At 42.0% G+C, this 24971-nt stretch overlaps 1 protein-coding gene across 1 annotated transcript in view; it reads right to left on the bottom strand.

Moving 5' to 3' along the window:
• The window catches only part of LOC122805409 (plasma membrane ascorbate-dependent reductase CYBRD1), a 440212-nt gene that overhangs the window by 45226 nt on the left and 370015 nt on the right, over nucleotides 1-24971 (bottom strand). The gene's annotated exons all lie outside the window — the stretch shown is intronic.

Genomic DNA, 24971 nt, shown 5'->3' with positions numbered 1-24971 from the left:
ATAGCACATTGTGTTAATGCATCCTTCTCTAGTATCATAAAGTAGTTAGGTAGGGGTTTGAATCCTGCACTTGACAACTGTTTGTATGTGATCCCTTTGGAGAGGAGCAACCTTTTTGGAGAGTAGTAAAACATCTTAAAAGTGGTATACTTATCTTTGTCAAGTCTGATGATGTCACCATCCTACAAATATACCTGTGGAAAAAAAAAAACTTGCAGTAATGTGTATTGCACGTTGTGGTAAAGTGTACTGCTCTATTATCATACAGTAGTTAGGTAGGGGTTTGAATCCTGCACTTGGTAGGTGTGTGTGTGCTCTGTGGGTGTGACACTGTTGGTCAATGTGTTGTGGGTTTTGCTTTTACTACTGTATGACATATCAGTATGCACATTGCACATGTCAGGTAGCTGTGTGGCAAATACATATACGTACATGTGACCTCAATTATTTCATAGGTGGGAACCCTGCTTTCTCCATGAACACATATGTCATATTTGCCAGAGTGTGCTGCCGCTTTCTAGACCTTAGGTCGCATCTGTATGCTTGTGACAAGCCCAGCCACTGCAGTGATCCCTGGCCTAGGTCATCCTTGTCACACACACTCATTATGGTTTCTACTGAATAGTGTGAGCGAGGGTTCATGGCTGAGGTATATTTCAGACCTGTTCAAATGCAGCAAAGTCTGTCAATGATGGCTATTCATTATAGGTGTACAACAACCTTTGTGGATATGCATGCAGACCCCTTATTGCTTATGTGATCCACCGAGGGATTTCAAAATACCTTTGGAAATGTGATTACCAAAGGAGAGATGACGTAACACTTGGCTGCATGTACACATCGGTACCTGTGCAACATGTTGGTGGCTACTACCTATGTGGTACTGTGGGGATACTATGTTTTGTAAAGGTGGATGACTATGCTTTAGTTGGCTTATAGCTTTACAGCATGGGTTTGACAACAGGTATCTGTCTGTATGATACCCTTGTGGAGGATGTGTGTGTCATCTGGAGAATGCATTATAGGCCACAGTATGCATTTACAGACGTGGACAGACATATCCCTACTGTGATTGCTTGTACCTAAGAGAGATATATGTCAAACAGGAGTGGTCTCAGGAATGGGTGCAGGTGAATACCACTGGTTACTGGCATAGTATAGTACCTGAAGGATCCAAATGTTACTGTGTGTCCTACATCTGTGTGTCAGTTGTCAAGACATCATCTAATGACTGTTTATGGTCAGGCTGTTGAGGTTATGTATACTACCAGACTGCAAAACAATGACAGATAGTAACAGTATCACCCACAGCACAGTGTCAAACCATGTCATACACACATGTGTACTCAAGTTCCACAATGTGTGTACTACAATGCATACTGGCCACCAATAGGAACTATGGAGTGTTACTGTGTAATACAGGGCATATCACCCTGCCTATGTGTCCACTATGCACATACATGCAGACAGTGCATCTCCACCATGTTCACAAATGTACACCTGCAAATCTGTGCTACACACATCCCACACGTACTGTCCACTCTCTAACACATGCTGCCGATACTACACACATCAGCCAAGTGGCACGTGGGCGGACAATACACTACTGGAACTAACACTGGTGTAAACAATACTACATTGACAATCATAGCTTTAATGCATCATGCCTGCTCAGCTACACCTTCAAGGATATCATTACACTTTACTGCTGACAACATGCTAACATTGCTATACTGCTATAAAGTCACCCTGTGCATCAGCACCATGGTAGCCTGTTCCTGCATCAATGTTACAGATGACAGGTGGCACAAGGTTCATCATATGCACAGGGTGTGTTGTTGGTTTATAATAATAATAATATAGTATCCCTATTACCTGTGTTGAAATTGAGGGCTGCCAAATTGTGAGTGACATCTTATATATTAAATTTTAAAGTTGTTTTTATTTTAATTATGAAAATGTATGATTTTAAGAAATGGATTTATTAGAGTTTAACAATTTGTACTTATTAAGTAATATGTAGGACTTTTTTATTAAGTTAGGAAGGTAGTATTCAGTTAATTTATATATTAAAGAATTCTCTGTATATGAGTGTAACATTTCTTTCTGTACACTAGAGGGAGTATGTGCAATGATAAAATGATATATCCCTAGGCAGATTTTTAACTTTTTTACTTTTATAAATATGTTGAGATTGTTATTTATATAGATGAATTTGTTTTAAGGTTCCTGGTAAATTTGTTGATTGTTTGGCTCTTGGTAAGGAGAAGGGTGCTTACAGTTTTTAATCATGAGTTTTTAAACAAAAATCTTTTTAGTTTGACTTAATGTGCCTTGGAGTGTACTGTATTCGTTGGGTCCAGCCGTTGTGGTAATAAAGATTTTTATACCAGCAAGGACTTTTTTTGCCTTCCTCCTCTAGTGCTTTTTTGCAAGTACGTTTTATTTTGGTGCTAGCCTCCTGTTTTGTGGTTCCGGTTGAGTTATGGAGGTGGAGGAAGGCATTTCAGCACCGATTGAAGATGGATTAGTGCTGGATACTAACGCAAAGTTAGACCAACTGGCTGGGCAACTAACACAATTAATCGAGTTGATGACCAGAGGAAGTGGCGTGACGCAGAGTTCACCTTCAGCATTTCCGCTGAACCAGGAAGCCCTCCCAAGGAGGGAGAGGCGTCGATGCAGGCAGCGTTCTAATAGTCAGTCGGACTATGAAGGGTTTTTTGAGGAGAGACCTCCTTCTTGTGCTGGAGCGGTGGACAGTAGTGATTTTGGCAATGGTGTTCCGGCGTGTTTCAGGTCGTTGCAGAAGGAAGATCAGCACCCAGGGGACAGGCAACGCGCTGAGGCTGTTAATGGAGCTAGATCTAAGCAGCAGGTTGGCAACGCTAGAGGCTTGAATGATACCAGAGCGAGCTCCCAACAGGCAGGTACCAGCCATAAAGACACTAATTCTGGACAGTTGGACTTTAACACTGTTTTAAATGTTAAATATTGTTTTAATTCGAAGAATCTGCCTAGTAATAGGGATATTGAGCCAAATTGTTCGTTTAAACAGAATGTGGATCGTTTTGATGAAATGTTATTTAGGTTTAAGAGTTTAGAGCTGGAGAATTCCTATCTGAAAGAATGTATTAGTTTAAGTATTGTCCCGAAAGGGTTAAGGATATGTAAGTATCCAAATAAAGTTAAAATAGGGTCCGATTTCCACCATGAACTGTTGAACATTTTTAATAATTGTGGCCTGGATATATTAAGAGCGATTGTAAAGGAGAATTCTAGGGAGATGGAGGGCCTGAATTTAGAATTAGAAAAATTCAACAAAGTGATAGTCAATGATTTATTGTTCTCAATGGAGGAAAATCGAAGAAATTATCAGAATATGTTAAATAATATAGAGAGAAGCTTATCCAATGTTTTTGAAAGGAAGTGTAAAAAACTTGGAAGGGACAAGGAAGAATACAAACAAAAAACTAATTATCCAAATCCAAGAGGTACCTACATGAATAATAAAAATAAAAATTCTAACTTTTTACATAATCAAGATGTTGTTTTTGAAGGGGCAGAACAAGGCCAGGGCAATTTTGATTTGAGGGATGAACAGGTGTTCCCTGAGTTGAGAAGATCTGAACGTATTAGGAATTATAATCAAAGGAATCATCAAAAAAACTTCCAGGGGGGGGGGGTCCTACCAACGTACCCACTACAGGAATTACAATCAGAACAACCGGAAGTGGTAGAAGGTTTAGATGGTGAGCATTCATATGAGGCCAGTATGGATGTGGTTGTGAAGGAAGGTGTAGTTAATCAAAGAAATGGTTACACTATATATAATTACAGTGCTCTTGAAGTCAATGAAGTATATTTCCAATTGTTTACTAAGGGACTTAAATTTGTACCGAATAAAAAAGCAGATGTTAGTAAGGTCCTTATCGATTTGAAATTATTCATTAGAAAGAAAAATTTTGAACTTTTGTATCAGAAACAGAATGAAAATGGTATGGATACAGGTATCCAAAATCTAAGGAAAAGAAGTATTTTCAACCCTCCCATAAATCAGCAATTAAAAAATTTCGAGAATTTAGTGGAGAAAAGAATTAGGAATGAACTGTCCAATAGAAGAGTTGCCCCGAACTTGACAGTGGATGAAAATAGGTTATTGCAACAATTAGCAGGGGATAGGAATATTCGGATATCTAAACCGGATAAGAGAGGAGGTACTGTCATGATGGACCAGTTAGTGTATGATTCCAAAATGATGGAATTACTGCTGAATGTGGATAGATATGAGAGGTCGTCTGTGAATGAGATCAATTTGGGTAATCAAAAGGTGGGGATAGTGCTTAATGACTTGCTTCTGGAGGGTTCGATTGATATTAATACTTATAGGTACCTGGTAGTGGATAAACCTAAAGTACCAGTAATTTTTGGGGTGCCGAAGGTTCATAAAAATATCAATAGCCCTCCTATGAGACCAATTGTCGCATCAGAGGGCTCAGTCACAGCCCCTATAGCTAAGTGGTTGGATATCAAGCTGAAAGCAGTCTTAAAAGAAGGGCCAGGCATAGTAAAAGACTCCTGGGATTTATTAAGGAATTTAAAGCAGGACTTCTTTGATGAAAATATAATGTTTATTACACTTGATATAATAGATTTGTTCTCGTCTATCCCGCACAAAGAAGGGATGGAATTATTCGAGGAAGCATTGATTGAATATGGAAAGTTTTCCCATAATGATTTTCGCTTGATCTTGACCTTGATGGATGTTGTTTTGACAAATAATTTCATACATTATGAGGGAGAGTTTTTCAGGCAAGTACAGGGGGTTGCGATGGGCGCACACCTATGCCAATATTATCTTGGATATTTGGGAACAAAAGTTTATACTTAATTCCAGGTTTAAAAAGTGTTGGAAATTGTATAAGCGTTACCTAGATGATATATGCTTGTTATGGATTGGTACTGAGAAGGAATTTTTTGTCTTTTTTGATTATCTATCTGGTACTACCAGCTTCCTCAACTTCACCTTCAATATAAATAAGGATTGTTTACAGTATTTAGATATTTTTGTAGGGAAGAAGGAAGGGAAGTTCTTTTCAAAAGTTTATCGAAAAGATAATTATTCGAATTCCTATTTGTCCTATTTTAGTGCACACCCTCACCACCATAAAAAAGGTATCATTAAAGGGCAGTATGTGAGGGCTAGCAGAATGTGCTCCAGGAATGAAGATTTCCTAGAAGAATGTAAGAAACTTTATGGTATGTTCCTAGAGAGGGGTTACCCTGATGTATTGATTTCTGAAGTGGAAAAAGAAGTGGTGATTGGGAGGGCTAACAAATTTCACCCAATTTTAGGAACAGACGAAGTTGTGAACCCAGGGCCTGGTGTCGATTTTTTTGATAGTTCGAATAATTTGGTTTTGGATTATAATGGGGAAGCAAAATTTATTTTCAATTTAATTAAGACTGAATGGCAGAAATTTGGTGAGTTCTCGGATTTGAACAGGCTCTTTGAACAACCTTTGAAATGTACCTTTAGAAAGGGAAGGAACCTCAAAAACTTCTTTGAAACTAAGGGTAGGGGTCATCTACAGAAGAAGGGTAGAATTGGGACCTTCAAATGTGGTAGTTGCCCCCAGTGCCCATTTATATATGCCCGAGATTCAGTTCATATTCAGAGTAGGGATATCTTAGTAAAAAGTACTGAATATGCGAATTGCCATACAAGTGGAATTGTATATCTGAGCTTGTGTAAAAAATGCCAAGCTTTTTATGTTGGGAAATCCGAACGGAAACTTAAAAATCGGATCTATGAGCATAATTATGACATTAAAAATGGAAGTCCCAACAATGCTTTGGCTAATCATAAAAGGATATGCTCAGAAGCAGAATTCCATTTCTATGTCTTGGAAGTAGTTAAGAAAGATATTCGAGGGGGACCATGGGAAGATACGATCGAATACAAAGAACTGTTGTGGCAGTTACAGTTGGAATCGTATAACAAACCAGGTCTGAATAATATAGTATCCCTATTACCTGTGTTGAAATTGAGGGCTGCCAAATTGTGAGTGACATCTTATATATTAAATTTTAAAGTTGTTTTTATTTTAATTATGAAAATGTATGATTTTAAGAAATGGATTTATTAGAGTTTAACAATTTGTACTTATTAAGTAATATGTAGGACTTTTTTATTAAGTTAGGAAGGTAGTATTCAGTTAATTTATATATTAAAGAATTCTCTGTATATGAGTGTAACATTTCTTTCTGTACACTAGAGGGAGTATGTGCAATGATAAAATGATATATCCCTAGGCAGATTTTTAACTTTTTTACTTTTATAAATATGTTGAGATTGTTATTTATATAGATGAATTTGTTTTAAGGTTCCTGGTAAATTTGTTGATTGTTTGGCTCTTGGTAAGGAGAAGGGTGCTTACAGTTTTTAATCATGAGTTTTTAAACAAAAATCTTTTTAGTTTGACTTAATGTGCCTTGGAGTGTACTGTATTCGTTGGGTCCAGCCGTTGTGGTAATAAAGATTTTTATACCAGCAAGGACTTTTTTTGCCTTCCTCCTCTAGTGCTTTTTTGCAAGTGTGTTGTTGGTTTGCCAGAGGCCTACATTGAGCCATACAATCGACATGTGTGTGTGTGTATGTGTGTGTGTGTGTGTGTGTGTGTGTGTGTGTGTGTGTGTGTGTGTGTGAGGGCCAAGAGTACTGCTATGGGCCAATGTTGATGTAATGTGTGCGAGTATGTGTTAGCCCTAGGTGTCTGGTTTCTGTGTGTGTGTGTCTGCATGCACACAATTCCACCATGTGGCTGCCATATACGGGGATTTGTGGGACAGCCACAGACTGTACCTGCCAGGCTTTACAGATCACAGTCTCTGGCCATGGATACAGTACCTGTGCCTGGCAGGTGTGCTACTGACAGTATCAGGTACTAAGCCAGACTGGGTACTATCTTCAGAGGTGGACAGATGTACACTAGACCCAGGTCCCTGCTGGGACTGTCAAGAGCCACATGCACGTGGTCTTCTAGGACAGTCTATGGACAGCCCATCCCAACATTGCTGGGGCTGGTACTGGCACTACAGGAGTGGCTGTGACTTGACGGACGTCCGCGGTGACTGCCAGCTGCTGATGTTGCTAGCATACTTCCACGTCAACGTCTCAACCATCCTGCACTGTCCTGACACATGGACATGACATTGCGGAGGACATCTAATGTCTCACCCAAACATCTATCAGTGACCTCGTTGTAATTACGGATGGCACCTGCTAGGTCACAGATACTGTCAATTACAGCGGTATGTGCCCCCTGTGCCCTTAGTCCCTGTCTGGTGTACCATTCCATACGTGCCTGGGCCTCCATGACAGCCTGGAACATGCGTGAGGTTGTAAGACCTGTGGCACATCTTCCAGGGGCATGATGAGCAGCAGTGCTCCAACGAGAATGCCTGGACATCTGCCTATGTGGTACCATTCCAGCCATCTGGGTATGGCTGCTGTGTCAGGATGCATGTGCCATAGATACCACACTGTCCTGGCCAATGCCGACTGTACACTGTCCCTCAGCTAAGGGCATTGGTGATGGATGTATTGGCAGTATGCCTGTGTGCATGGATGGGGTGGACACTTGTGTACTGTCAATTGGTGGCCCAACGACAGACCCTGGCAAACATGCCTGTGCCTCAACACACCTATCCTCATTATCACTATTTGGCTCAGTGACATCAGGTTCCCTGCTGCAGTGAAACAACCCAACCTCAGCACCTGTGAGAGGAAGACAGGAAACACACTTTACGACCTGTACATGATGTCGGCACACATGCACACATGAACACACGCACACATGAACACATGCACACATGAACACATGCACACAAATACACTCCTCACTAAAGCAGACACACACACACACACACACACACACACACACACACACACACACACACACACCACCAGCAATCCAGAACATACAATAGCAGTTGATGGTGCGGTACAGTATCACAAGCCAAACAGTCATATCACACGTGTCAGCATGCAGGACGTGTGTTGCTCAACAGCATGCAGTGTGAGTGTAGACAGCCTTTGCTAATAACAGTATACATGGCTTTGATGCATGTGTGCTGTTGTTCAGTGATTGGCCTCACCCTGGAACGCAATGTGTACATGGACACAACATTGCCGTGCACGTATTAAAAGCTCTGCAATGTCCTGTGTACCATCACTCACAGGTATACATACCATGGCTGGATGTGTATCTGTGTGTCACATAGATATCCATTTCTGATTAGAGCGTCTGTGTCTTTAGCAGATAATTGTGGACACAGGTTTAGCACATGCATGCTATGTATACACACAGGATGAGTGGTGCATGTATACCTGATGGAATACCATTGCTCAACATAGCCATTGTACAGTGGTTATGGTGAGTGTAGGACATATTGTGGATATGCCAGTGCCAGCCACGACATGGCATGCTACAACACAACTGCAACATTAAACATCACACATACCCAATGTGTGTCATGTGACCTATACACTCAATAGCATTACAAGAAATATATGTGTCACTTTGTACAAATGGTGATTGCTATGCATATTGTGTATAGGTGCATATGTTTGCACACACACAACATTGAGGTGCATAGCAATGAATGCTATGTGTAGTACTGTGGTTACTGTAAGTGGATGGGGTGTAGTACCATGAGCCATCATCATGCAGCATCATGTGGTCACTCAAGGCTACTGTGTGCCAGAATGGCACCTAGCATGCTGTACCTGAACTGCAGTACCATGGCTACATTCACCATTTCACAGCCAGTTGTTACATGGGTTTGTAAGATGCCCAATAGGGAGCATTGCCTAACATGAATGTGTTATGTGTTGAAGAGTGTCGCACAGCCCCATGATAGGCCTCTAGTCCTCAGGTATATTATGTATGCTGTGTGGATGACATTTGGGGTACTGGAGTGTGACCTTACAGCTGGTGTCTGAAAACACCATGTGTAGCATATTAACGTGTACTGCGTATGACAAAGTTGTGTATGTTGTGTGCATGTGTATTGACTCTGCCTATCCAATGTCCACTGCAGTGTTGCCACAATTGTGTGGGATGCTCTATGTATTGCATGTGTTTGAGGCAGCTACTCACATTACTGAGATGTGCATAGTCTCACAGCAAACATGCACAGCATACATTATGCATAGGTGTGTTACGTGTACATGGCCTACACCTCACCTATGACATGCACATTTAATTTGCAATATTAAATGTAGAACACACTCACCAGCATGGGTCTGCTGCCTTGCTGTCACACCAGAGGGACCTACAAGGATATGAGATAGTTTGTCAGTGGCAACAACTGTGGCATTGCTACTGTGGGTTTGCAATCTTACAGTAGTACAACGGTTGACAGTCAAAGGCCTACAGATTATGTTCCAAATTATCAGTATTGCACAACATCAGGCTCCAAATCTTCTAACTACACAGTACACATCTCACATATGCATGATCTACCAATAGAGGTAACAGTAGTCTACAGATATGCCATGTTTCCTGCACGCGCCGTGTCTACTCACTGGGTGGCTCCGGCTTCCATGATGATACATGTTTGTTGTTGTTGTTGTTGTTGGCCAGGAGTCACCAGGCTCCGGAGCAGCTCTTCCACTCTGGTGAGGGGGGGATGGATGGCTATCCCACCACCTGTGGCAAGCTGTTGTCTACGGACATCAGACGCACGCTGCCCGACATGTCTAAGTAAATCACTGCAGTGATAACGTACCTGCTCATAGGTCCAGTTATGCATGCCTATGTCATTTACCCCATGGACAACATCTTGCCGCAGTGCAGTCCGCTCATGCTGGTCCTGGCTGGTTCTTGAGAACAGCAGGGTGTAGTGCTGAATCAGGCTGGTTGTTATCTGTTCATCCTCTGCTAGGCTATAGGTAAGGTTGCAATGGTAAGCCATGACCCTGGAAGACAATGAAACAATATGTGTGAGCAAGTCATGTGGCACACTTAACATTCTAAAGTACAGATATCACTGAACTGACATATATAGCAACCTATTGGCTGTCAGAGGATATACACTTTCAATACCACATATCAGTGCTCAACCCACAACTGCCTGACAGTGCCTGGCATGCTCTACATATCAAACCATGTTCTGCACAGCAACAAAGAGAAACCAGTATGTAAGACTATACAGTACATGGCACACTGTACACGACACAATGCACCACCTAGCCACAGGAGGTATATATCCAGCTAATACATAAAGAAATATGTCATCCATTGCAATGATTGTAAAGTCCAGTTACAATATTATCAGTATACCACACTAGTTGTTGATGGCAAACCCCTGCCTAACATATGTGCACGTTCATTATTATAGGTGGCATACTGCTATACTAGGCTATACATGTTGCTAGATATGCACTTATATCCTGTGAAACACATATGACCAAGGGCATGTTACAGGCATACCCACACACACATCAGACATACATACAAGACAAAAGGTATAGCAACCCAGATGAGCTTTACCTGTGTACCATACAGTACTGTGTGTCAGTACTTACAAAACATTATGCCTGAGGTATGTAATCAGTGAGGACTACAGGGAACACACAAAACAGTGGTTCCAAGCAATGTGGACATACACCATACTGTGCTGTTTAGGCCTACTGCGTCAGGTAGTACTACAGTTCATACGGGATTTGGATTCACCAGCAGTACCAATCAATAAGCATACATGTACTGCTTTAGCCTACAATGGCACACCCCAGTCGACACCAAGGGACTACGTCAGACCGTATATGCCATACAGCTTTTTCTGCCTAGCAATAGCATACAGATCTTTTGCTGAGATCAGAGCTAGGACACAAAATACCATGAGAGAAACAGTTTCCCACTAAGCTATCACACATATACAGAACTTAGACAAATTCACCATCACACTCAGTCAACCTCACATAGCAATTATTGCAACAAGTACATGTGGGTGTGTATCGGTTCATAGGTAGGGAATAGGCTATTGGACCTAGGGCCTATAGAAGCCTAGCCATACGTTACCCTGGCCTTTGACACACATGTAATTTAATTTCACGTGCCCCTGTCAAGCAGAGCCACAGAGGTGATTCCCGGGGTGTATTTCCTATCTCCCATCCAATCATCAGGATTATTCATGACAACTGCTAATGAGGAGCTTTGTTTGCTATTGATAGGTGGTTTGTTCCAGAGTATGGGATGTCTGTGAGATAGGAATCTATCCCTCCAGCATGTTCTCTTTATTGAGGTGACAAGGTTAGGTCCCTAGTGCGTGTAGCTCGTAGGGATTGTGATCTGTTTACGTGGAGCATGTCCAACAGCTCTGGGTTTGACATAGCTTTGTATGTTAGGCAGAGGTCACCTCTGGGTAGGCGGTATGCGACACAGTCTAGCTGTGGTTTTGTGGGATGGTCTGCATAGGGCATCTGTTTGAGGCCAGTATTACTCTTTGTGTGGTATGTCTGTGGCCTTTCCAGTTGCTGTAGATGTCTTGTGAGGTACATACCAAATGGGGCATTGTACTCTATAATGGGTTTTATGAGTGATGAGTACAGGGGAACACTGACCTATATTTCCCTGGATGACACACCCTATGTGATGAGGTGTGCCACGAAGATAGATTACATGACTAGTGTGGCACTGTGATTATCACAGGGGAGACTACTGTCCACCTGTGTCCCATGGTCTCTTATCACACTTTTGGTGTTAAGTAGACTACCACCTATGTGGTAGTTCATGGGTACAGAGTTTTTGCCAGAAGGGATGCCAGTGCAGTTTCAACATTGAGCATGAGTCCATGGCTGTGTCACCAGGCATCTGTCGCAGTAACTATTACCCTGTCTCTCTCTCTCTCTCTATATATATATATATATATATATATATATATATATATATATATATGTATATGTATATATATATACACACACACATACATATAAACATCCATTGGTGTACATATAGATATACATATGGGCACATATACAGTCCACCTTTCATGGTGGGAATATCAATTATGCGAAGGTTGTGAGGTATACAGTTATGTAATACTATTGCACAGTCTTGTGCGGAATGCATTGAAGGTGTTCTCAGCCCATGTAGCTTTAGCAGGCCTCACTGGCTGCAACACTGCAAACTTGACAAATCATACCCACAGCGTTTAACCACCACATGTCATATACCAGTACTGTATGCTGTCTTGTTTGCCACACACTACAGCCTACATAGAAATATGCACATAACAACCTTCAACAACATGTATATGTCCACCCTTCACAAACAGTTGCAGTATGTCCCTTGCTCTATGCACATGTACAGATGCTAATATATCTGACACAGAAAGATCGCTCCATATGTGTGTGCCATACACAGACAAGGTCCACACTGTTGTAAGTCTGTGGACCTCACGGCCGACCTGTTGGGCCTTGCTGCAACATGAACAGGTGTCACATGTGAGCACACAGTAATATTAGCGGGTGTATATATAGCTGTAAATGCTAGATTAGCATACTAGCCTGGTACGGCAGTTGCCAATGCTAAGCTACATGTTAATATGACTATCATGCATTTGTTACTCTGTCACATCCATGTTTATATAGTTATATGCGCTACTCCCCCAAACAGCCATTGTACACACTACTGTACAGAACACAGATAACATGGATCAGATGTTTGACATTTAATGCTGAGCTACTTATGTCACAGTTATATCCCACTGCACACAGCTACACACTGATTTGTTCATGGCAGTAGTTATGTAGGGCATCTGTGCATAGATACGTACTGCTGCCACATATGGATGATTCAAAGTATGTAGAGTACTCTTCAAAAATATGTACTACATGCCAGTAAATACATATCTGTTACATACCTTTCCTTTGTATGTGTTTGTACATTTCAGTTCCGTGGTTTTTTTTTGGTTTAATTTAATTTTTTTTTTTTGTTTATTTATTTATTTTTTTCTGTTGCTGTTGCTGTAGATGTCGGTGTCTGTCTGTCTGTCTCTGTCACTCTCTCTCTCCGTACCAGCAATGAAATGATTGCATGTGTGGACAGCAGATACAGCCTGCTTTTATAGGTATCCGCACATGTGCATGTGATGGCCTCTGCACCAATTGCTGGCCACCATTTGGTAACTGCATGCAGCTTGCTGTGTGGTGATTGCAGTACTCACTGTCATAGCAACCCAATGCTATAAATTGCTAAGTCAGGTAGGCATAGCCCTTTCAGTTTTCCAAAGTGGGGCCCATGCTTGTTTGCTGTGGACACCGTTGTGTAAGTCAGAAAGTTGGTATACTTCTTATAGCTGAAGCTAGGGGTGTAGCCAGTGATTTGAATGTTGTACTCAGACCTGAATGTTGCCACTTCCAGTACGCAGTTGTCAGTGTAGAATTGTACTCACCCCTACAAATGCTAACACAGTATACATGGGAGTATGTACTTTCTTTTCTACTTATACAATTAGCTGCCATACATAAGTAGTTATTGAGATGTATTCATTTGGCACATGAACTGCTTGTGAACTGCTATACTGTGAATATTAATGTACTCACTTCTGCAGTTTCTGCTTTTTTATTGTTGACATTAGCACAGGATGCACAAGAAAACTGGACAATTCCAGTACTGAGTATGCCTACCTACATCTTTGGTGGACCCTGAGCACACAGGTATTTTGTACATTTGGGTGGGGATTGTCCTGCTATGATACTGTGTGGGGGTTGTAAAGTGCTGCTGTAACATTATTTACTGCTAGAATGGCTGGTTCTGTTATCACAGTCATGTAATGCAATTCCACAACAACTGCTGGTAAAGTACCTCAGAACAGGTTTTGTCTTATGGCATTCCTATCTTTCCTTTACATTCACTCATTCTGATGCATGATATATCTATTTCAGCAACAACCTGCTGTATATCTACTGTGGCTTAGTGGTACTTCATGCAGTCTAGTGTGTCCAAGGTCCGGGGTTCGAGACTGGCAGAGGTGTTTTATTTTGCTGCTGAGCAGAACAAGGGCCCTCACATGCAGGGTGACTAAGGCACTTTTAAGCAGTTGTAAGCGGGTTTGCATGAAGCTTAGCAATACTTAGCTAAGCGCAGACAAGCCCACACTCGCGCAAACCAGCTAACTACTGCTTAAAGGTGCTTACTCCTGCTAACCCCCGTGCTCATTTCTTTGAAAGAAAAGAAAATGGGGAGATAGGAAAGTGGTGAAAAAGGGGCACAAAGAGGGAAAGACAGTGGGGAAAACAGCTCAGGATGTGCAGGACGGGTGTAGGGAAGGTCCATAGCTGCCCATTTCTTTAACAGCAACAGCTGTGCATATGCTAGAAATTTGGAGGGAAATATGAAACTTTCCACCCCTGAGAGAGGGGTGAGGACAACAAAGTATGTTGTAGTGCCAATTAAATATCAGTTTATGTGTCCAGCGGACATGTGTGCAAAATGGGCAGCTATGTATGGGGTGTAATATTTTTGAGAGCAGATTGCCTTTTTTTTCAGGTGAGAGTGAAATGTGTGGTAGGGTAAGTGGGTATATATGGGGAGGTAGGTTGGGGAGGTAAACAGACAAGACAAACAAGATGCATACAGGGGCGGAATATGACATGTGGTGGGTGAACACCATTGACGGGGAAGGATGTTTGGAAATCGCAAGCCCATGAGCCCACAGATGGCAACAGTGGAACTGAGATCCCCACCCATGGGCAGTCACCACTGCACCTTCACAGCCCAGAGGGTGGCTGTGCTGGGGGCTGCGTAGGAGGGGCAGGCTCACCCGTGAGTCATGCCACACGTGCCTCAAGCTGGCGTACAGGATCAGCGACTGAACGCTCAATCTCCCTACGCACCACAGCCCGGACCGTTCGGAGGGTGATAGGTGGCCCTCATCCGGCCACGCCTGCATGGGGGGGGTGAGCCCCATCCCCTGCAGAGCTTCCACCCAAAGGTGGCACAGGACCAACGGAGGAGGAGGTCCCGGGCTGGGCACCAGACCTGTTGGTGTCAGGTGCCATCGCCAGCTGAGGTGGGACAGGTGGGTCTGCTGGGACTGGCCTTCCCATACGTTCTAGGTTTAGGAGGATTTAATGACAATATGGGTTGTTAACAGCCAACAGCATTCCAAATTAGTTGTAACAGCATGCTGTAGTATTCCCATTAACCCAACACACCAGAGTTCCAACAGTTGAACAGCAAGCATAACACAAGCATATATAGAACAACAGTGGACATTCCAACAGCATGCAGGATTGATTGGTGGTAACAGGCCACCAAGATTGTGGTATTTGAACAGGGCACATGCATCAAAGTAAATGCAGATATTTTTGAACCAATAGGACATATGTCCCAACAAATATTTTGAGATTAGACATACCCATTGACGTGTGGAATTGCATTGTTTATGCACATACAGTAGGGTGTAAAAAGATACCTCCATTAACAATTTATATGTACTTATAGTTTACACTACATTCCTATTGACTGCAGATATATATCCCCTACATGTATTATTACACTTGGCAATGTCCGTTAAATTGTGAAATGGGTTTTGCTAGTTCTTTATATACCAGACCTGTATCTGTCATACAGACTGTCCAGGATGAAGATGTTACTGCTACATATTTATATATTTTATTTATATTTATATATCTACATAAATGGATGTGTTCAGGTGACATTATCAATTATATTTTAACAGCCCCCTACATTTCTAGCAGCACACTGACATTTCTGGGGAACACAATAACAAGCTACCATGTGCCAGATTAACCTATACATGCCAGCCATTAACCAACTGTTGAGGACTGTATATATGCTTAACAACTACTGGTACTCCCTTCTTCCACTTTATATGGGCCTACTCAAGTGTGGGTTGACAGCGCTTAATACAACAGTAATATTTCTATAATGCAAGAGTAGAACAACATATTGAAGAAAGTGACACAAACACACTCCAGGAATTATACCTTTTTAATTACATTACACACTTTTATAGAGGCTCTCTCATTTATTTGATATTACAGTGTATGCAGAAGACTTATTCAAGACATATTATACCTTGATTAATGGGTTACAACACTCTTTTTCATGCTCTCTCACTTATTTTATATAACAATACATGCAGAATAATTACTAACCTGCCTGGTGGTGCAGCCTTAGCAGTCTATCTGCATAGGCTTGCTGATTCGCAGCATGGACACCTGCAGCTGTGATGTAAATGAAGTGATATTGAGACATATACCTATCCATGATATAGACTACAATAGCAATTCTTACATACTTCATTCCATGGCTACCTACTCAGTAGTGGGGCATTTTCCATTCCACAGGCCTCCTGTATCCACTGGTTCAGTTGGTCCTGCTTCCGTCTCTTCAGGTCTGAGCAGTCATGTCTGACCTGCTCACCAGTCCGAAGGACGCCTGTGGCACTGGTGAGATCATGTGCTAGACGGTCCCAGGCTTCCGCTTTGTATTCAGTGCCATGGAACTGGCCCTGCAGGAGTCTGTCATCATAATTATGGACAAGGGAGCCAAACCATCACTTTTGACTCCTCAATGCCCCACCGTTGCGCTCGAAAGTGAGCGCCCTCTCCAACACCAGTCATGCTGCCTGCAGATGGGAGCTACAACCAGTTATGGCAAGTATTCCCGCCTATGGGGCTTAAATATGCCTCATTTCCCACACTTATTTGTGATTAGCCGGTTTTGAAAATCTCAGCTGAAAGCACACCTGCTTAGCACTGGGTAAACTTTCATTAATATGTATGTGTGTTTTGAAAGTGCGTGCTTATGAAAAGCTGTCACGGCTTAGTGGTTCAGTACTGTGATTATGGTGCACAGTATCCCGGGTTCGAGGCCTGTCATTGCTTTTTATTTTACTACTGGCCAGACCGGCTAGGAGGTGTGGCTGTGTTTAGCCGACTTTGCTCAACTTTGCCCAATGTTGCTCTATGGTGCTCTACGTTTCCAGACATTGCGCTAGTTAGCGCAGTGCGCAGCTACGCGCAAACATGTTTTGTTTGCGCTAGTTGGAGTGATGCGCAGCTACGCACTAAGCCATTGCGCTAGTTTAAGCAGTGCTAAGCTATGAGCAATTATACTTAAATGTGCTTGATACTGGTAAACTTTGCTTAGCAGTGCTTCACATTGCTTAAGATACGTTACTTATGCATTCATCAGTATGCATAACCATTTCGCCTTCTTATATATATATATATATATATATAAAAAATATCGTTCACTACTACATAGGCCATTTCAATGCTTTCTACTAATATTTAAAAGATAAATGTCAGGAATTATTTTTCTATACAGATTTCCTACAGAAAATAGAAAGGGGGTGGTGGGATTCGAACCGGGATGCCTCCTCTTTGTGCAAAGGCTCTACCACTACGCTATTGGGCTTAATTTGCATATAAGTTTCTTATTATCCTCTTCGATCTCTAAACTGCTAACTGTAGCTAAGCAATGGGCAAACCCGCGCAAATACGGGCAGCTATATCGGGAATAATTAAAAAAAAGGAAAGTTTTACATTTTATAATTGTACAGGGATTTAGAATGTGGGGGAGTGTAGTGTTGGGTATGTACACATTTGAGTGGACTCGCTCATGTCAGTTGACATTTGCAGATTGAGGGACTTGCAGGGGTGTGGATTTTTGGACTGCTCGGCAGTCCGAAACACCCCCTGCACTCGTGCACGCTCCGTGTTAGCCTTAGAGTTGAGTCAGCGAGCCCTCATGAATATGCATGGTGCGCTGACGTCTTCCTCTTAGGCTGCAGTACACGGAGGATTAGTGAATCCCGGCCTGTGTCTGCGAAACCTTTTCCAATGTTTCAACAGAAAATCCTGAACAGAAGGAAGAGAGCAAGAGAGTTGACTAAAAGAATCAAGAGCATGTTGGAAATGAAATAAAGACAGGATGTGGGAGATGGAGATGAACAGGAATAAAACCAGCAACCTGGAAATTGCCAAATGTGGGATTACAAAGCAATAATTATATTTGTGAAATATGACAGAACAAGAAAATCTGGAAATATTTGACTTTGTTGGACTTGTGGGGGACTCTAAAATATAAGCCCTACTTCATGTCATTAATGTTCGGAAAAATACTTAGGGGAGGGGAGAAGGAGGGAAAGAGTTAACTGTTAGAAAAACATTTTTTTTCTTAGTAGTAGTATTTTATAGTATATGATTTTCTTTGTGTGCGATAAGGTAAAGTTTTCTCACCTGTTTATAAGTGTAATGGGGATTGTATTTTAAATGAGTGCTCCTGTGTTGTTTTTTTCTTGGGGGGGGGGGTTCTCCCTTCTATCTTTCTTCTAGAAATTTAGACTTGTAACATATGCTCGAGTGTGACTGATTACCATGTGTTTTGCGGAAAGCAGCAATTGAGATCTTGGATGCTTAGGGTTGGTAGATAATGGGTAAGGAGAAGCTCAAGAGTTTTTTGGTTGCCGCAAGCTTTAGCAATGGCTGAGTCGGATCTAAGGGATCGGATCCGAACCCATCAGTTGAGTATAGAATGAAAATTGACAACAACAGATAGTCTATTTCAACAGTAAATACTTTCTCTGTCCTTGTCTTTGACCAAGTTTTTTGAGGTATACAGTGATGCTGAAGGACACTACATTCTCAACATCAATGCTCATCAGTGTGGCCTTGCTAATGTGGAGGCATGAGTTCTGCAGCAAGAAAATGTTTTACTCTGACAACTAAGCAATGGTTTCTGTGCTAAACAACATAGTTTCTCAGTCACTTTCACTTCAGTACCTTTTACTGTGTTTCACTTTACTGAGTCACAAGTTGAACATGATACTCTTGAGTTAAACATCTATCTGGTAGGGATAACTGTATTCCAGACCATCTGTCTCATTTGCACTTGGAAATATTCACAGCCTTGACTCTGGAAGAGGATTATCAGCAGCCTCCCATTCTACAACAGGTTCAAAAGATTGAAAATCTGAAGCAGGTTTGCTAATAATGGAGTTCTCGGCTCCAAGTATTTATTTTACTTGATTTTATTTACAAATGGTACTGCACTGATCAAAACTTACCATTTACAGGCACAGCCCAGATGAATGAACATTCAAAGTATAAATTAAGAATAAAAAAGTGAACTAAAAATGATAGGTGCTTGACAAAATCCAAATACAGAATGGTCAGTAATTACTACAAAAGTCATATTTATAAAGGTTAGACACTCCTGAGAAAAGTGTATAGTGAGATCTGTAAACGGTTTAAAAACTTTGGAGTGTCTAGCTCTCGGTACCATAGTTGACCATCATTTGGGCTGTTACTACATTGTTTGGTTCCTTGCTGGCACTCAGGGGATGTAGTCATGGTGATCAGGTTCCATGTAACAGTGCTTAGCTATGTCTTCCAATCCAAGGATTTGGTCATTAGTCCCAGTTACTTGTTATGCTGTATTGGCATTGTTATCCATTACCTTCCAAAATGCAACTTCTAGAATTAGTAAAATGCTAGGAAGAAAGATCCAAGCTTGCCTCAGATGGCTATGCTGAATCACTTCACACATCTGGCTGATACAGCGGATGAGTGAATCAAAGACTGACCTGGTTAGAAAAAGGATTGAAATAGCTTGGGAAATGGCTGAGCTGCCAGTGCTCTGCCCACTGCACAGAGTAACCACACTGACAGCCTAGAAGATGAAGGTATATCCCTTGCACCCACTATACATTACCACAAAAGGGAAGGTGATGAGACCTCAGATCATTTTAATATTACTGTGCAAAGCACTGAAACAAATGGACATTTATGCCGCCCAATTTTCTGCACATTTTTTGAGGGAAAACAGACTGACTGTTCAGGTAAATGAAGAGTATTCTGCTAAAATTATGAAAAAGGCAGGAAGGTGGGCATTCTGGATTTTATGGAGTACATTAGAAAAAAGACAAAACACACACACACACACACACACACACACACACACACACACACACACACACACACACACACACACACACACACACACACACACACACCTGACATAGAAAGGGAGGTTAAAAATAAAAGTTATGATATTTCTGTCTATACTAACTCTGCAGACTCAAGACAGTTTGACTGGTGAGGCACTCTCACTTATTTTGGGCACTTCAGAGATGAAGTCATGAACAGTTAAGGGTGAATATTAAGGAATTCAGACTAGTAATGTGCAGCCACAAAAGAACGCTATGTATTCAAATGATGCTGGCTGTGAACCAATTTACACAATAAAAATGGAAAACAGAACATCATATTTCTTCATTTCAGATGCAGTAATTAAGGCTTAGCGGGAAAAAAAGGCCTGGCCCTAATGATGTTAAAATACATTTGCTACTTGAAAAGTTTGTTCCCAGGAATTCTAATCATGTAGTCCAGAATTGTTCCTAGGTTAGTCTGGAGGGCAACTGTTAGTAATAAAACTACACACCATTCCTCTGAGTACATCAACAAGACTATCCCCCGGATTCATGAAGCTCGGCGCAAGGCCAGTGTAAGGCCTGCACCGGCCGTGCAGCATATAAATAGTGTAGTAGCGCCATATGCATATTAATGAAGGTGCGCCGCTACCACATCCACGTGCATAGGACACGTGTATGAGTGCATGGGGCGTTACTAAGCTGCGCCCGGAGGCATGTCAATGTCGGCTGGCGATGAGCAACCTAAACTGCTGAATATTATAGCCTGCCTGCAATATTAATCGCACCTATCAGTGTCCGTGGATAATGAAACATATGCAAAGCATGCAAGACAGTTCCCGGCCACACAAAATGGAGAACCAAACAGAAATGCACGCAACACAATATGAGTTCCCGTCCATGGAACAAATGATATTTAAAATCGTGTGTCCGTAATGTACTGCACTGTCAGTAGTTATACCCAGTGGAAGTGAAGCGCATCATGTCAGCGCCAATACACACGTCTAGCCCCATAGGCATGGTCACCAGCAGTCCCACAGTGGTAGTGATAGTACACAGCTGGGCAGTTGTGGCTATATAACAACCGTAAAGAAACCTGACAGTCCAAATTGTATACCAAACACACACAAACATATGTATATTAAAATGTGCTATACACATGAACAGGAATGTAACCGTCACATACACATAGGATGCCATATGCGGAACCGGGATATCCAAAAGCAAAACCCATGCATGCAAATGCAATACGCAACAACCCCTGTATAGCACATAACCCGCACCCATGTCCGAATGTCCACCAAATCCAGCTACCAGCCTTGCATCCGTACACACATAGCAGTATTCCCCATATGTAGTAGGAAGTATCGTCCTAGGCAGTGTCAGGATTGCAAATATGTATCCCACGTTTGTAAACATCCCATCACAGGTACGTAAATCCAAATGCCCGCTGCTAATGTTTCGGCAAAATGTGTGTACATCCCGTGTGGGATAAGTAACCTGTTGAAACCTCAGAGTTGTTTACACGCCACGGTGTCCATTACTGTACACATCTGGACAAAACATGTATGTGTAGTCACGGTACTGTTCAGTTTCTACACAGACATGCAAATCATACTACGCAGGATGGAACAGCTGTCCACCATGCAGGTCACCCCACTAGGGTTGCCACCTGTTCAGATGGCCAAGGTGGGACATCTCTTGTAGAAATGTGAGACTTTGCAGGATAAAACATACCCCCGGCCAGTGCAAAGGACAGAATTACACGTGTATGCCAAGATAAAAGCTTATTCCTTAGCATTTGAATAGCTTATGCTATCCCAACTAATAGTTATGTGTACCAGATACAAAATACCTGTATCATGCAACTAGTAAAGAAAATAAGAAATATATTATTGTCTTAAAATCACAGGACATTTGCCATGTCTTAGGTGTCGTCGCAGGACACAACAGTCCAAAGTGGGACCTCCCCTCGCAAAGAGGAACAAGTGGTAACCCTATTCCCCACTGAATTATCGACAGTATATATTCAACTCAATCACATACCGACACCACCTCTCAACCTATTACAGCAACAAAACCTGGACAAAGCCTAAAAGGATGGGTGGACAAATAGGGACAGATGTAACTACTGCTCTCACAAGCTTCGAAAGTTCACTGAATAATAGTATGTACATAAGCAGGAAATGTTGTGAAGGATGTGGGGTAGTCCCCAGTATTACAGAGGTCCGTACATATATACTGTAACAAACCGTCACATATGTTGACTGTACTACTGCATACCCATAGTTAATTCATACTTAAGTCATGTGCAAAATAATAACCCTCGTAAGAATGAATACAAGAAATAGTCAAATGTGAATGGGAACACCACTCACCATGGATTATGTATTGTAACCACCCCCACCCATATTATGTATTGCCAACATCATAAGCTGCTGACAGGTGCCTAAACACCTGTGTCTGTAAACACAGATTAAATGTTTAAAATGGACAAAGCCTGTCCATGTGCTTTGTCTGACATTTGAACACGGTCAGGGCAGTTCCGTTCACCAGGCGGACAAGCCTAAACCCAGATCACCACATGAACACCCTGACAATTGAAGACCTGTATGTGTCAGGACTATAAGCCTTTGGGTTCTGAATATCCCTGCAGTGATTAAATATGCAGCTTGGGTCCAGAGCAGTAGGGAATAGGGAATGTGTAACATGTAGTACCGCATTTTTCCCAGCAGGAGAATGGATGCCTGTGACGTAATTGAAGCGGTGAGGCATATGTTAATGTAGCTATGTACTATGGGTATGCATATAAATGAGTCAGAACACCAAACGTATAGTGGTTACAGCATCCGGCCAACGTGAATGCAGTCCCGGTTGAACTATGACTACAGCACATATAATGTGAAAGTGTAATGAATGCGTCTGTGCTGTACAGACAGTTAAATATGTAAAGGTGAACGTGTGTTTCGCATACGTCCGTTAACCGGATTACAGATAATTACTGGTACTGTCACAAGTAATAAAGCCCACGTAAGCACAAAGACTTAGTAAACATATGTAACCCACAATAAGGATATGCATGCGCTACCGCCAGAACCCACAAGGAAATGCAAGTGCGCCTGTGCATGTGTGATCGGCTCACAGCATAGTAAATGAATGCTGTTTCCCCCACGTTAGTTATACATGGCTCAAACCTGTTAACCTCGTAAAGTATTAAACCGGACAAAGCCATGCAAACTACCGGTACAAATAGGGACAAACCCCAGATATGTGCCAGAACAAACATAGAAAGTGGATAGAATAACGGGTGTGTCAGTAGCATGGATTCTCTGAAGGGTATGCAGTCGTAACCTGAACTGCTTGCCAGAATTCCCCGCCGCAAATCTCAAATGAAATGCCACTACATTGCCAGATAGACACAGGTTTATGTAAAACACACCGAAGATAAAGGGGCAACCAGCTGTACACTCTGCGACAATCTGTATAGTGGAAAGGTATGGTATGGATATAGATATATGTGTATACACATAATCCACAGACGTAAACCAAAGCAAGCTATGAAATGAGGATTGTACATGTATATATGTATACACAACAGACTTATGTCCCATAGATATGACATATGTACATAAATAGGCCACGTTATAGCTAATATGGGTAGACAAACAGACATGCACAAAAGGTGAATAAACCGCTGCATTCCAAACCATTGGCCAGAAAGTGACAGTCCAGCAAGTTCTACACTTTAAACATGCAGATAGGTGTCCATTGCAGGACTCCAAAAATTGATTCTTACATAGTGTCAACCGACACTGACGCAAAATAAGTGACCGCAGCAAATGCAAAATAGCTGTACATGCAACAGTATCAGGTGCAAGAGTGATGACACATGTGTCGATAGAATGTATGACGTATGAACTGATATCCGGAGAGTGGGGAGTGCATATAAGTGTCTCCACACTTCAGTACCGCACACATTAAACATGTGTAATGGGTACTGTAGAGGGTTGTCAGGTATGGGAATCATGGGTATGCAGAAATGGGCCTAGGTGTTGTTTGGCAGAGATTTCGTAGGCCCGCCCCGTGGAAGTGATGTGGGTATAGCACACGCCTATATTCTCAATAATGGGGCAAACCATCCACTGGATATTGCGGAAACCATTTTGGCAATATGTAGGGCCCTATATCAGTGTCATGTAGGCGATTATCATGACATGCGTACGACCAAGATGGTACCCATAACTGGCAAACTGTCAGAATAACACAGCTGCACTAAAGCATAGTACATGAAATACAAATAGGGACTATATTAGATATACCCCAGACAAAGTCAGAACGTTGTGAGAATACTGGCGTACCCATGAATACGGATGTTATGAGTGTTACTAATCATGTAATGGAAATGTCAGTCACTATTATCTACCGCACAGTTCATAATGCCTTGTCAGCAATTTACCAGAAAGGCACATCACTATGACAAATGTAACAAGGGCAAAGGTCAAACATCAGGGCGTTTACCCATAATGTGTACAGGTTAGGGGTATGAAGGTAACCTGTCCAAAATACATGTACAGAACTAGTGATACTAGGTGGACAGGTGAGAAGAAAGACATCAGGACAAATGAGAAAACATGTACAAGTCATACGCATGTACTCCGACAAATGTGAATGACAACGTATGCCCTGTGAATGTCAATGTGGAAGGTTAATAGACACAAAAGTAATGTGTCCCTCAGGGTGTCATGCAGTGTCACCGTAACAATGTCCAGTCCCCCATACATGTACGTGAGCTCTGCCACAGACGGAAAACGCAAATACCGGCGCACACATACGGTACATGATAGACCAATTAGTGTGGATAAGCAGCTGTTGGCCTGTGAGGAATACAACTGTTTGGGTGGGTGTGTCCTGCAATATAAATGTAATGGCATGTGGCCTGTGATGCCGCCATACAGTGTGTGTATTGGTGTCAGAAAGATGATATTTTGTATCAGACA

The sequence above is a fragment of the Protopterus annectens genome, chromosome 6.part1 (genome assembly GCF_019279795.1).
Source record: "Protopterus annectens isolate FY-2018-M chromosome 6.part1, PAN1.0, whole genome shotgun sequence".
Lineage (NCBI taxonomy): Eukaryota > Metazoa > Chordata > Ceratodontiformes > Protopteridae > Protopterus > Protopterus annectens.
Note: the sequence above shows the minus strand (reverse complement) of the source record. Positions and strands in the feature narration are given on the sequence as shown.